General features: G+C 44.1%; 1 protein-coding gene across 2 annotated transcripts in view; it reads right to left on the bottom strand.

Moving 5' to 3' along the window:
* Window positions 1-14742, bottom strand: part of DPP6 (dipeptidyl peptidase like 6) — a 697605-nt gene that overhangs the window by 248632 nt on the left and 434231 nt on the right. The gene's annotated exons all lie outside the window — the stretch shown is intronic.

The following is a 14742-nucleotide window of genomic DNA, read 5'->3' as shown; positions in this document are numbered from 1 at the left end:
GCCAGGAGACTTTGGGGGTGGAGCCAGGAACAACTGTGTAACAAGCATCACTGAATTCCAAAGGGAGTCCTAGCCATCACATTTAAAGGGACTGCACACCTTTTCAATGCCTCCCCATCCACTGGAAATAATGAAGGATAGGGACACCTTCTTTTGGGGCTCACAGAATCGAATTCCCTGATCTAATGTTTTTGAAACTTGGAGGGTGTTTTGAGAAGCGTCATCAGAAGCTATGCTGCAAATATGATGCCTCCAGCCAAAAAATAACCCCCCCCCAGAGCCCCAAACACCCACAGATCAATTATCCATTATATCCTATGGGAATCAGTTTCCATAGAGAATAATGGATTGCCCAGCAGCAATTTCTACTCACCCCCTGCTTTCTGATGACCCTGACGCGGTGTGAGGGCCTCCAAACTGGGGAATCCCCTGCCCCCACCTGGGGATTGGCAACCCTACTGGCCTAAGATCACCCCAGGCACTGAAGGGCAGGATTTGAAGCCAGGTCTCTGTGATCCTAATCTGACATGCTCTTCATTTACAATCCTACAGTGCAATCATAAGCCATTTCAACTTCAACGAGCAAAAAAGGGTATTACTGGGTCCAGGACCACACTGCTATAATGTTCAGTGGGGCTGACCCACAGGTTGGTTGCAGTCTTAGTCTCATGTGCTCTGGACCAAGAGGATTGTGGCTATTCCAAATATTTCTGTCCTTTCCCAGCCTCCTCTCCTTTTCCTTTCTTCCTTTTAAAAACAACACTCTGTCCAATAAAAATAAAAAAGAGAGGTCAGCTTAAAAATTGATATATTACATTGCTTAAAAATTGATATATTGCGTTGTTCAGCAAGAAAGCCGAACTGTACCCCCGTTCTTTGTCATTTTGTTTCTTGACTTCTGTTTGGGAGTGGGAAAAAATCTCATTTGTTCCAGACAGTGTTTGTATGTGGAGGGAAAGGATGAATGATTAGTGATTTTGATACGGCGCCTGTACTTTTCCACGGGCAGCTCTCTAGACTTACAGAAAAAGGCTTGGCCTCCCAGTGCCTACCTGTGACATTGAGTTTGCCACGTGATTAAGCTGATTGCTGTTTTGGAAAAAGGAGAAACCAATTACATCTAGTCCAAGAGAGCCGAATTTTGCCCCAAGATAAATGCACAGCAAGCCAAATGATATTACATTTGGCAGCCTCCAAGAAAACCAGCAATGGCGGCTACTTATTGGGAACAGCAAAACTCTGGTATTCCTGCTGGGCATATATCTCAGCTGCTGCGGCCTTTCCCTCTTACTTGCACTAATGGAAGGCAGGGAAAGGCAAGTGGGTGGCGCTGCCAGCGCTTAGAAGAATAGCCTCTTGCCCCGGATCTGCCTTTCTTGTTCCACATGTGGGAGAACAAGACAGCCGTGGAGCTTCCTCATTAAAACATCTTCCCAGCTACAATGAGCTCTCTGAGCTTCTGTAGGACAGAGGGGGAGGGCTACATGCATTTCACAGAGGCTTTGAGCGTTAAAAATCGCCCTGTTTTATTGCAGGGGTAGTCAGTTCCAGAGCTTTGGATCCTCAGACCAAGACTACGCACAATTTTAAAAAAGGTTTTACTAGCTCGTCCTGTCCAGACATACCAACAGCCAGGTTCATTTGACAGAGGTAAGTCACAACATTGTAAAGTTTCTTTTCCGGGCTGACGTTTGCCAACCTCCAGGTCGCACCTAGAGTTCTCCTGCTATAAAAAACTCATTTCCAGGTGAGAGAGATCAGTTCCCCTGAAGAAAATGGCTGCTTTGGACTCCAAGTCATTACACCCTGTCATTGTACCTCCCCTCACCAAGCTCTACCCTTCCCAAGTTCCATTCCCAAAATTTGCAGGTATTTCTAGGGTTGTTGGAAAAAACCTGGAGACTCTAGGGGTGGGGCCAGGAGAGGGTGGGGTTGGGGGAGGGGGAGGGGAGGAGCCTCAGCATGGCGGAATGCCATAGAGTCCACCCTTCAAAGCAGACACTGTCTTCAGGGGAGCTGATCTCTGCCAGCTGGAGATCAGTTGTAAAAGCAGGAGATCTCCAGGCCCCACCTGGAGGCTGGCAACCCTATTTCCCAATCCAGAGCTGGCAAGCCTAGCTGGGCTGCAATTCTTACTTTCCACATTATTGCCTCACATTAAGGTCCTTCTAAGCAGCCCCCTCCCACAAGAACTCCAGTATCACACGAAACTGCCTGATACTGAATCAGACCCTTAGTCCATCAAAGTCAATACCGCCTACTCAGACTGGCAGCAGCGCTCCAGGGTCTCCAGCTGGGGTCCTTCACATCACCTACAACTTGATCCTAGATGGAGATTCTGGGGATTGAACTTGGATCCTTCGGTATGCTAAGCAGATGCTCTACCACTGATCCACAGTCTATCTTCTATGCATAATAAACAGGGCCTTTTTGGTAGAAAAAGCCCAGCAGGAATTCATTTGCATATTAGGCCATGCCCCCTGACATTATTTGCATATTAGGCTACACCCCCTGACACCAAGCCAGCTGGAACTGCGTTCCTGTGTGTTCCTGCTCAAAAAAAGCTCTGTTAATAAGTATGAGTTGATTATTGGCGTCAGCAGCAAGGAACAACTACCAAAGTTTCCAGGTTATAAGCAACTATCTTCCCTGCTGAAACAGGTCTCCAGACAGAGAAAAAATAATTTTATTACCCAATATACTCAGTCCACAGTAGTGATTCACCAAATTATAAACTGAGCAAAAATGTGTTTAGTTTAAAAAAAAAAAAAGGAAACCACCTGTTTTAAAGCACAGAACCATCAACCAAGCTGATGAATGAGAAGTGGCAGCTGTCAAAATTCTATCCAACCTTTATCTGTGTAAGAGCCACACATTTCTTTATGTCTCACACATGCAAATGTAAGTCTAATTTAACTCCAGGGTGCAGCACAGCTACATTTCCAGAATCAACACTGTGCAGCCAACAATTGGGCTAGTTCTAATTACAGCAATGATTAATCCTTTGCAGGTTTTTTTTTTCCTGCAACGTGCAATCACATTGCATTAACCCTCAAAATAGATAACAACATCTATTGTATCGCTTGAGAAGCCTCAATACATTAAGTGAAGAATTCATGAGTTTCTCAGTTATTTAATTGCTTTTAGAAACCGCACAATAATGGACTGCTAAATTAGAAACAAAGAAAGGTCTGGGCAATTCTGTATCTTCATCATACTACATTACAACTACATTCATTCATAATAAAAGCAATTAAGTATCCTCAGTTTAATATCTCGCTGTGTCACTCAGCAAAAGTTGCTTTTCTCTTCATTTACTTTCCTGTGTTTCTTTTATTACCAATTACACCAACTGCAGTGGTTAATTTAAATTACTGTACGGCCTTCCTTGCATGGTATGGTTATTAAGATACAGCAGTTTGACAAACTCATGGGTCTTTGTACTGAGTATTAAAAGGTATTGTTTGTCTGAGCAGTTAAGGAAAAATCTCTCTCCAGTCTATATGTTATTCAATTAAAAGTTTGAGCAGAATAGCTGGGTTAGGAGAAAACGAGCCCTTCTTACCATACCAGCCTTTGGCAAGTGGTGCAGTGCACATACAACTCGTCTCAATTAGGCTGGCTGAGTGTGCCCACCGAGACACTATTGTCTTAGTTCAGAAAACACTCTAATACTTTTCTGTTGGGATTACAAATGGAAAAATTTCCAAAAGAAGATAGAACTTTAATCTGGTACTTGCTCTCAGCTGCTAGGACATTGTATGCGCGGTTGTGGAAGCAAGAAAAAATACCAGAGAAATGGGATTGGATTGTAAAAGTTATGACATGGAGTGAAATGGATAAGTTAACAAGAACTTTAAGAGACTATGATTTAGAAGTATTTAAGATGGAGTGGAAGAAGTTCAGAAGATATGTAGAAAAAGAGTGGAAAATAAAAGGACATTGGACCATTTTTGATAATGATTAAGTATAAGTGGGAGGAGGATATGAATTTTGGTTCTTATTAATTAGGGGTACCTTTTATAATGATGTTTTGAATATAGTACACCGGCGGGGGTCAATGGGGGGAGGGGGAGGTAGAAAGTAATATATGGGATAGAGTAAAAAAAAGTAGTTATTAATGATATAAGAAATTGAATATATTGCCATATGTTACTAATAAAAATTGTTTGAAATAAATAAAACACTCTAATACTGTCCCCGGTGAATACATGGCCCCCTTAAAGGGAATGCCAGAACTCTAGGACTGGCTGGAGTAATACAGGGAATTGACTGTCTTCTGAAAGGATCTTGCCAAGACTCCACAACAGACAACATATTTGTGCTAAATTCTGAACACTTCACTTTTCTAACAGCTATTAGACCGGTCTATCACCAAACCTGGATATCAGAAAAAGGCTTGGATTAGGGTTGCCAGGTCCGACTCAATAAATATCTGGGGACTCTGGGGATGGAGCTGGGAGCAAGGTTGTGACAAGCATGATAGAACTCCAAAGGGAGTTCTGGCCATCACATTTAAAGGGACTGTGCACCTTTTAAATGCCTTTTCTTCAGTTGGAAATAATGAAGAATGGGGCACCTTCATTTGGGGCTGATAGAACTGGACCCCCTAGTCCAATCGTTTTGAAACTTGAAGGGCATTTTGAGGAGAGGCACCAGATGCTATGCTGTAAAATTGTTGCCTGTAGATCAAAAAACAGCTCCCCAGAGCCCCAGATACCCATGGATTGATTCTCCATTATACCCTATGGTAACCAGTCTCCATAGAGTATAATGCAGTGCCCAGCAGACATTTCCCTCCCCACTACTTTCTGATGACCTTAAGGCAGAGTGAGGGCCTCCGAACTGGGGGGCCTCCTGCCCCCAACCGAGGATTGACAACCCTACTTCAATGTGGGTATAATGCCATAGTCCACCCTCCAAAGCAGCCATTTTCTCTAGGGGAACTGATCTCTGGAGATTATCTGAAGATCAACTCTATTTTCTGGGGATCCCCAAGCCCCATGTGGAGGTCGGCAAGTGTAAACTATATGCCAGATTCCAAGGCTCACTTGTTTATATCAGTCTGCTGTTTACCTTTCCCCCACTGGTGTATATTGTATAATATTTTTATTTATTATCTCCCCTCTTAGCCTGTGACAGACCTATGGAACTGCTCACAAAATATAAACCATCAACCAAAAGATAATAAACATTTTAAACATGAAAGAAAGGGAAGCAACCATAACAAAGAACGATGACATCCGCAACAAACTTAATTAATCTGCTGGGAAGAAATGAACTCATGTGGAGTGTTCTTCTTCAGCAATAATCAGCTACAAACACCATTTGGGAAAAGGCAGAAGAATGCTGCATCGTTGCCAATGTCTCGTGGGCAGACCTGAAGCTGATTCTAAACCACCGCTTAGTACAGCTTGCTTCCTGTTTCTGGTGAACCTACCTAACCTGGCACAAGGATAATATTCCTACACCTGTCTGTCAAAACAGCCCCAAAGAAACAGATCATGAGAATTACATTTTGGTTCCTGTACCCCACAGAGATGATGAGGTGGTGGCATTATCAAACCTCCTATGCTGGCAGCTTTCACTTGATAAACCCTAGCATTTTTCTGTCTGTCACACACACAATAAAGCCTGCAGTAGGAGAATGGCAACACTCGCTGCTAAGCCGGTTGAGAAATTCTTCAATTTGTAAGATGTTTTTGTGGGATCTTCCTCATTTCATCCAGTTAATCCCCAGAAGAAAAACAGCAGGAGTCCCCCTTCAGTTTCAGGGCACACCCAGCTGTGTGGAGCCTGGCCAAAATGGCCACCATGCCTCCAGCTCCAAGGGAAAGATATCTGTTACAGTAAAGGGGAATGCCCCATAGGCTACTGTACTCACAGCACACTAGGGAGTGCCTAAGAAGAAGAAGAAGAAGACGAAGAAGAAGAAGAAAACTGCAGATTTATACCCCGCTCTTCTCTCTGAATCAGAGACTCAGAATGCAGCTCTAAAAGGCTTACAATCTCCTATATCTTCTCCCCCCCACAACAGACACCCTGTGAAGTTGGTGGGGCTGAGAGAGCTCTAACAGCAGCTACCCTTTCAAGGACAACTTCTGCCAGAGCTATGGCTAACCCAAGGCCATTCCAGCAGGTGCAAGTGGAGGAATGGGGAAACAAACCTAGTTCTCCCAGATAAGAATCCATGCACTTAACCACAACACCAAACTGGATCTCTCCATATCACAGGAGGTTGGACTAGATGACCCTGGAGCTACCTTCCATCTTTATGATTTTATGATTCTAAGTTAAAAGAGATCCCAGTCCAAGAAAAGACACCAGCCTTTCTATTCTGTGTAGCCTCAGGGACCCAGAAATTAGTGTGTCTGTATCCATCAAGGGTTACTTTCATGTTCCTTCCTTGGCAGACAAACTACATCTGGTCCCCCTCCATTCTTCCTAATGAATCATTTAAAGTTATCCATGTAAAAACCAAGACTAACAGCTTCAGTGACCCATTCCAGTGTATTAATACTATGAGGAATACCAAACATTTCCACACTTTTCTGTCAAAGAGGCTCCCTTCTGCCATAGTAATCTAGAGCCTAGTGTTTAAGAGCAGCAGACTATAATCTGGAGAATGGGTTTGATTCACACTTCTTCTGCACATGAAGCCTGCTGTGTCACCTTGGGCCAGTCCCAATTCTCTCAGAATTCTCTCAGCCACACCTATCTCACAAGGTGCCTGCTATGGGGAGAGGAAGGGAAGGAGACTGGAAGCCACTTTGAAACACCTTAAGGTAGAGAAAAGCAGGGTATAAAAACCAACTCTTCCTCCCTCCTTAGGCTGAGAAATCCTTCAGAGACCCAGTGTGGTATAGTGGGCAAAATGTTGGACTATGATCTGAGAGAACCGGGTTCAAATCCCTATTCTGCTGTGGAAGCTTGGGCCAGTCACAGATGCTCAGCCTAACCTACCTCACAGGGGTGTTGTGAGGCTAAGAATGGAGGAGAGGAGAATGATGTAACTTTAGATCCCCACTGGGGAGAAAGGCAAGATATACATGAAGTAAATAAACACATATTGTTGAGTGAGGTTTCAAAGGCTCCCATTTTGCATAGTGAAGGATGCACTTAAGAATCTTTCACAGCATGAGGCCTTCAACAGTATATTAGACGTTGCTGTCTTGATACTACCTGCCTTTAATCTACACAGCAAGGAATCAGAATGCACAATGGCACGAACAGTTTAGGCAGACATACACTTGCAGAAAGTTGCCCTGGATGTTCAAAACACTCACATTTCATTTCAAACGAAAAGAAACCTTTTTAAAATAAGGGAATTCATTACCAACAAGTTGAAAAGAGAGTATCAAAAGGGTCAAACCTCTTCAGAATGCTTGCACATTATTCAAAGCCACAAGAAGGGAAGCCGTAGATGGAATGTGTACCACAAATACCTACGATACCGAATGCATACCAAAGAGGATGCCAGCGTAACTTACAAGGAGAGACAATGCAGCTCTAAAAGGCAAGCATGCTTCCATTAAAATGCAGAAATCTCGCTCACATAAGAGGAATAAAAAGGCAGTTATCAAACTTCTTGAAAAACAAATGGAAGTTGACAAATAAGCGGGGGGGGGGGAGAATCTGAGGAGTATGTCACTAAGAATATTAGGACTAACCATGACAATTTCTTAAGCATAACCAAAGCAGGAAGCCTCCCCATCAGGGAGGTAGTGGATTCATGGAAGGTTGCCAACGTCCAGATTTGGGCACTATTACAAATCATCACCAGGCAATAGAGATTCGTTCCCATGGAGAAAATGGCTGCTTTGCAGAGTGGACTGTAAGGCATTGTACCCTGCTGAGGTCTCTCTGTCAAGCATGGTAGAATTCCATTGGTAATTGATTGTTTTAGGGTCCTCCATAAAGCTGGCCTGTGAAATATCATGGAGGACCAAGGTCTGTTAACTCTGTTATTCTTTCCCCCTCCCCCTTCTCACTTTATTGCTTGCAAATTAGAAGTAGAGAGAAACGAAATTCACTTGAGAAAGCGTAATCAGTACCTTCCCATACATTCCTGTTGGGGAGTGTGGCACATCTGGGGAAAGCAAGGACGGAGTCCTGATAACGCCATGAGAATGTAGACATTTATGATAGTTTATGTGTGAGAGCGCATCCCTCGCCCCCACCTTTTGGAATCCTTTTGAAGTATTTCTTAAAAGTATTGTATCAATGTATCTTTAGCATCACTCTCAAGAATCTGTTACACTGAAAGTATCGGTCTATCAATAAACCTAGTTCTGTATCAAACTTGACTCGTCATTGAAACCACATGCTTGACAATTTCCCCTTCCCAAACCCTGCCCTCACCAAGCTCTATCCCCCCAAATCTCCAGGCATTTCCCAACCCATTCCTTTTAATCCAAAATGGTGTCCAAGGGTGCATCAGTGTGTTTCCTGGTACCACCTGAGTCTTGGTGATAAAATCCAAAGCAGCTTCAATGGGGGCCAATTAAACAGGGAGCACTGCTTCTCTCCTTACCAGCTGGCTGACTAGACAGTAAGCAAAATCCCCTCAGTTTTTAAAATTGGAAATGAACCAGTGTTTCTTACTCAAAGCAAAGATCTTCATCTACTCCTGTTGCGGCCATTTTGGGAATTTCCCATTCCCCAGACAGTGTCTGCTCCCTTCCACAAAATTCCAGAAGTACCCATGATTTCAAGAAGGCTGGTGATCCCCTACATTAGTTGATAATGTTGCATCATTACTAAAGGTGGATGGCTGAGAAGCTGGATGATTTCTTTATGTGAGTTTTCACTGGGGAAGATGTTGGTAAAAAAGGTAAAGGTAGCCCCCTGTGCAAGCACCAGTTGTTTCTGACTCTGGGGTGACGTTGCTTTCACAACATTTTTACGGTAGACTTTTTTTGGGGTGGTTTGCCATTGCCTTCCCCAGTCATCTACACTTTCCCCCCAGCAAGCTGGGGACTCATTTTACCGACCTTGGAAGGATGGAAGGCTGAGTCAACCTGGAGCTGGCTACCTGAACCAGCTTTCGCTGGGATCGAACTCAGGTCATGAGCAGAGGGCTCTGACTGCAGTACTGCAGCTTTACCACTCTGCGCCACAGGGGCTCTTTAGGGTTGCCAAGTCCTCTTCATCCCCCGGTGGGGGACATTCACATGCACGATGCGTGTGCGACAGAATGACATCACCCGGAAGTGATGCCATAAAAATGGCGGCACCCCGTGCGGGGCTGCTCTAGGCATTTCCGGGAAAACTCTATGGTTTCCCCCGGACGCTCTAGCTATTTGGTAGGTTAAAACTCTATGGTACCTATTGTGCCATAGACTTTTACTTCCCAAATGGCTAGAGTGTCCGGGAAAACCATAGAGTTTTCCTGCAAACGTCTAGAGCGGCCGCTCACGGGTGCTGCCATTTTGGTGAGATTACTTCCAGGTAACGTCATCGTGCCAGCAATGCAGGGGGAAGTTCCCCGCCCGGACCAGGGGTTTGGCAGCCCTAGGGATCTTAGATGCTGAACAAACACCTAAACTTTGAATGCTTTTTCTGTGGAAAATATCTAAAGAACTAAATTAAATAGAAGAAGTGATGAAATATGAAATTCTAGAGCTTATTGATGAATTAAACATTCATATCATCGAGTTCTTTAATAACTCAAAATGTGATTAAATTGTCTGTCTTTACATGAGGACTGGAAGGTAGCCAACATAACACCAAGATACCCAAAGAAAACATGAGAAGTTATAGGCCTATTCATTAAAAGTCTGTTACAGGTAAATTGGTAGAATACATTGAACCTAGAGTGATTGAGAACAAGACTTAGAGAAGAGGAATCTGTATGGCATATACAAAGGAAAGTCCTGCCTCAGGAACCTTTTGGGAGTACTTTGTGAGCATTAAGAAGCTTGTAAATAAGGATGAACCAGTACATATTATAACACTTGTGCTTCTAAAAGGCTGTTGACAAAGCTCCTGCCAAAAGTTCCTTGAGAGAACTTAGTCATAACAGAATAAGACAACAGGTTATCTTATGAGGGCAAGTGTGATGTGGTGGTTAAGAGAACCAGATTTGATTTTCCACTCCTCCACATGAAGATTTCTGGGTGACTTTGGGCCAGTCACATTTGTCTCAGAACTCTCTCAGCCCCACTTCCCTCACAGGATGTGGGGAGAGGAAGGGGAGGGGATTGTAAAGCAAATTGAGGGACATGAGCTCTGCCACGTGAACTTGGGCCAGTCACATTTGTCTCTGAACTTTCTCAGCCACATCTACCTCACAAGGTGACTGTTGTGAGAGGAAGAGAAGGCGATTGTAAGCTGCTTTGAGACTCCTTAAAGGGTAGAGGAAGACAGGGTATAAAACCCAACTTGTCTTCTTTTTATGAATCAGTAACCAGTTTTAAAAATGGGTCAGAAAATGAACAGTGCTCTGGAACATAACTTATGAACATAAAAGCTCTGCTGAATCAGATCCATCTGTCTCAGCATCCTGTTTCACACAAAAGCCAACCAGTTTTCCCAAATGGCATAGAGGCAGGGCCTTCACCTGCTGTTGCCTCCTAACACTGGTAATTCAGAAGTCTACTGCCTGTGGAGATGCCCTTTAGTCACCATGGCTGATGGATGTATCCTCCATTAATCTGTCTGCCCCCCTTTTAAAGCCATTTATTCTTGTGGCCACCATTATACCCTCTGACAATTCCACAGTTTTCTCACTCAGTAAGTAAAGAAATTGTTCATACTGAATTGTCTGCCCATCAACTTTTCGGATGCCCTTGAGTTCTCATATTTTGAGAGAGGAGAAAACCTCTCTCTACCCACTTTCCCATACCATATATAATTTTATAAACCTCTGTCATGCCCCCTGTTGCTTGTTTTGAGAAGTCCTTCCTCATAGGAAAGGTGGCCCAGCTCCTTAAACATTTTGTTTGTCCTCTTCTGAACTTTCTCCAGCTCTTCCTGAAGAAAGGGAATGTGAGATAGTTTTAAATGGCAATTTGAGAAATTCATGGGGGACAGACATGGTAGTGAAATGGTAGTGAAATTCATGGGGGACCGACAAGGTAGTGAAATTGATCTCTGTAGGTCCAGAGGCAACATCAGTTGGGGGCAAGGGGGGCAACTACAGTGGAGGAAGCATGCCTTACTGCCCTCCTCTTCTGGGTTTCCCAGAAGGAAATGTTTTTGGAAACAGGATACTTGACTAAGTGGACTCCAGGTCTGATTTAGCAGGGTCTTATGGACACACTTTCAGAACACTGTAGGTGTTTGCAGCAAGCCAGGTCTCTACTGAACATCTAAAAATCGTCTGTCTCTTTGACCGTTTTCGCACACAGCTTACCACGCGGTCACGTTCCTGTTCTCTCTGCAGCGTCTTTCAGATTTCCCATTATCTGCGTCGGAGTTACAGGAAGTGCCACAGCTTTTGTGCAGCAAACGCAAACTGGGTTTTAGCGGTTTACGTTTGCTACGCAAAAGCCGCGGCACTTCCTGTAACTTTGGCACCGATAATGGGAAATCTGACGGATGCTGCGGAGAGAACAGGAATGTGACCCTGTGGTAAGCTGTGTGAGAAAATGGTCTTTCTCTCAGTGAGAGGTATTTGGAGCAAAGAACCAGCAACTGGAAGAGCATTTTAACCTTTCTTCTGTCTGCTGCATCTCCCTTCTCCCAGCTGGGGGTCCCAAACAGATGTCTGCTTTAACTGGAAGTGGGAGATGGAAAGGGGAAATTGGTGGGCAAGGAAAAGTTAAAACTCCCCTTCCCCTACCTGTGGTTTGCTCCCTAAGCACAGCACTCTACTTCACCATGTTTGGAGGAGGTCTATGAATCCAGATGCAAACCTCTACCCAGTGGTTGGTTTGGCCAGGAAATAAGGGGTTTATCGAACTCAATCTTCCTATGGTGTCTCCTAAAAATCTGCTTGCTTTTTATGTTATTTATTTACTTGGCTTTTCTGCAATTCCCACCTTCCCCTCAAAAACCAAGCAGACAGACAAACAGCATCCATGAGGACTTGTTTGCTGAAACTTCCAGGCTGATGGATTCAGTTCTAAATCAGAAATCCATAAGCACACAAACCAAAATCACTGTTGTGCGGGAGAACTGTTTTTGTTTTTTTTTAAGCATTGGGTTACCTGGGCATACTACACCATGTTAACTAAAAGAAAACCCATCAAAATTCTGCACTGCAATAGCCTCTCTTACTAAGAAAAGATGGATTTTGTGATGTGACCCTTATATATTGGGACAGTTAAGTAAATCTGCATACAGTTGCTTAATTCATACAATTTTATCTGCCTGTCTTAGCTGAAGGAAGGAAGGAAGGAAGGAAGGAAGGAAGGAAGGAAGGAAGGAAGGAAGGAAGGAAGGAAGGAAGGAAGGAAGGAAGGAAGGAAGGGAGGGAGGGAGGGAGGGAGGAAGGAAGGAAGGAAGGAAGGAAGGAAGGAAGGAAGGAAGGAAGGAAGGAAGGAAGGAAGGAAGGAAGGAAGGAAGGAAGGAAGGAGGGAGGGAGGGAGGGAGGGAGGGAGGGAGGGAGGGAGGGAGGGAGGGAGGGAGGGAGTGCCCCTTCCATCCCCTGCTGAGGGTTGGGGAACCCTGACAACCCTAAAGCCTCTCCTAAAAATGATCCCAAAAACTCTTTTGAACTCTACTCTACACCCAACCTACATAGGGCTCAAAAACAGGATTTTCAGACCCCTCTAAAGCCTAGATTCCACCCCCCCCCCCATTTAAATCTGACAAACAAGCTGTAGACATTGATTCTGCAGACATTGGTCCCAAGAAAGTTGCTGTCTGGGGCCAATTCTTCTGTGGTAACTACTTGGATGTCTGTAGAACTCAGTCTAATAAATGTTAATAAAAAGGAAAGGAAAGGTCCCCTGTGCAAGCACAAGTCATTTCCGACTCTGGGGTGACGTTGCTTTCACAACGTTTTCATGGCAGATTTTTTTTTTACGGGGTGGTTTGCCATTGCCTTCCCCAGTCTTTTACACTTCCCCCCCAGCAAGCTGGGTACTCATTTTACTGACCCCGGAAGGATGGAAGGCTATGGAATGTTAATAGCTCAGCCTTAACTCTAGCACTGGGAACAGGGAGATTATAATTAATGTGTTATTTCAGCAGAATGAGACGTTGACATTTAGTTTTTGCTGAAATTTATAGTATGACTGAGGAAAGGAGGGTTGGTAGGAAAATTATATAAGGGGGGAGATTAGAAACCCTTGTCTCAAAGACATGTCCATGCAGGCAGAACAAATGCCCTACGATGAACCTCTTTGTCCTCTGAGATGTACTTTATGCCCACGGTGTCTGCTAGATGGCAGTGTGGCCCACCTAGGAAGAAAAGAAATTTAGTGAAGCCTACATAAAGGCTGGTAGCAAAACAGCCAATGGTAGCAGACTTTCCCTGCTTCAACTAATCCAAGGAACACCAGTTTTCATTGTGTACCGTCTTGATTCCTCACGCCAGAACATATGCCTCTGACGTTTCTTAAACTGGCCACCGGCTTTCTTGCTTCAATATTGGATTTCGAGGATTTGTTGGTATATCTGGAATTTTAAAATCCAGAGTCTACAGCATTTGGGAAATTAAACCTGTGAATCAAGTCACAATCTGCTTTGTGCTATCTTAATGCAAAGAACAATAACAAAACATCCCAGCCAGACTTGAGTTCAGAAGCGCCTTGAACCAACAAGATTTCTAGGATATAAATCTGAAAGAGTCAAAGGTCCCTTGGTATCTGACAAAAGGGAACTTTGACTCTGTAAACCTTGGAAATATTTCTTTTTCTCTTTTCTTATTTTTGTGTGTGGGCAGGCATACTTGGAAGTCAATGACCACTTCTGGCAACCCCATTGGGGCATGGAGGACATTCAAAGAAGTGGCTTGATACAGCCTGCCTCTGCCTCCTGCCCCTGGTATTACTGGAGGTCTCCCATCCAAGTACTTGTGAGGGTTGGCCCTGCTTAGCTTCCAAGATCTGATGAACATAATAAGAACATAAGAGAAGCCATGTTGGATCAGGCCAACGGCCCATCCAGTCCAACACTCTGTGTCACACAGTGGCAAAAAAATTTATATACACACATACACTGTGGCTAATAGCCACTGATGGACCTGTGCTTCATATTTTTATCTAAACCCTTCTTGAAGGTGGCTATACTTGTGGCCGCCACCACCTCCTGTGGCAGTGAATTCCACATGTTAATCACCCTTTGGGTGAAGAAGTACTTCCTTTTATCCGTTTTAACCTGTCTGCTCAGCAATTTCATCGAATGCCCATGAGTTCTTGTATTGTGAGAAAGGGAGAAAAGTACTTCTTTCTCTACTTTCTCCATCCCATGCATTATCTTGTAAACCTCTATCATGTCACCCCGCAGTCGACGTTTCTCCAAGCTAAAGAGTCCCAAGCGTTTCAACCTTTCTTCATAGGGAAAGTGCTCCAGCCCTTTAATCATTCTAGTTGCCCTTCTCTGGACTTTCTCCAATGCTATAATATCCGTTTTGAGGTGCGGCGACCAGAACTGCACATAGTACTCCAAATGAGACCGCACCATCGATTTATACAGGGGCATTATGATACTGGCTGATTTGTTTTCAATTCCCTTCCTAATAATTCCCAGCATGGCGTTGGCCTTTTTTATTGCAAACGCACACTGTCTTGACATTTTCAGTGAGTTATCTACCACGACCCCAAGATCTCTCTCTTGGTCAGTCTCTGCCAG

The sequence above is a fragment of the Heteronotia binoei genome, chromosome 10, assembly GCF_032191835.1.
Source record: "Heteronotia binoei isolate CCM8104 ecotype False Entrance Well chromosome 10, APGP_CSIRO_Hbin_v1, whole genome shotgun sequence".
NCBI lineage: Eukaryota > Metazoa > Chordata > Lepidosauria > Squamata > Gekkonidae > Heteronotia > Heteronotia binoei.
This window is presented reverse-complemented; position numbering and strand designations above follow the sequence as displayed.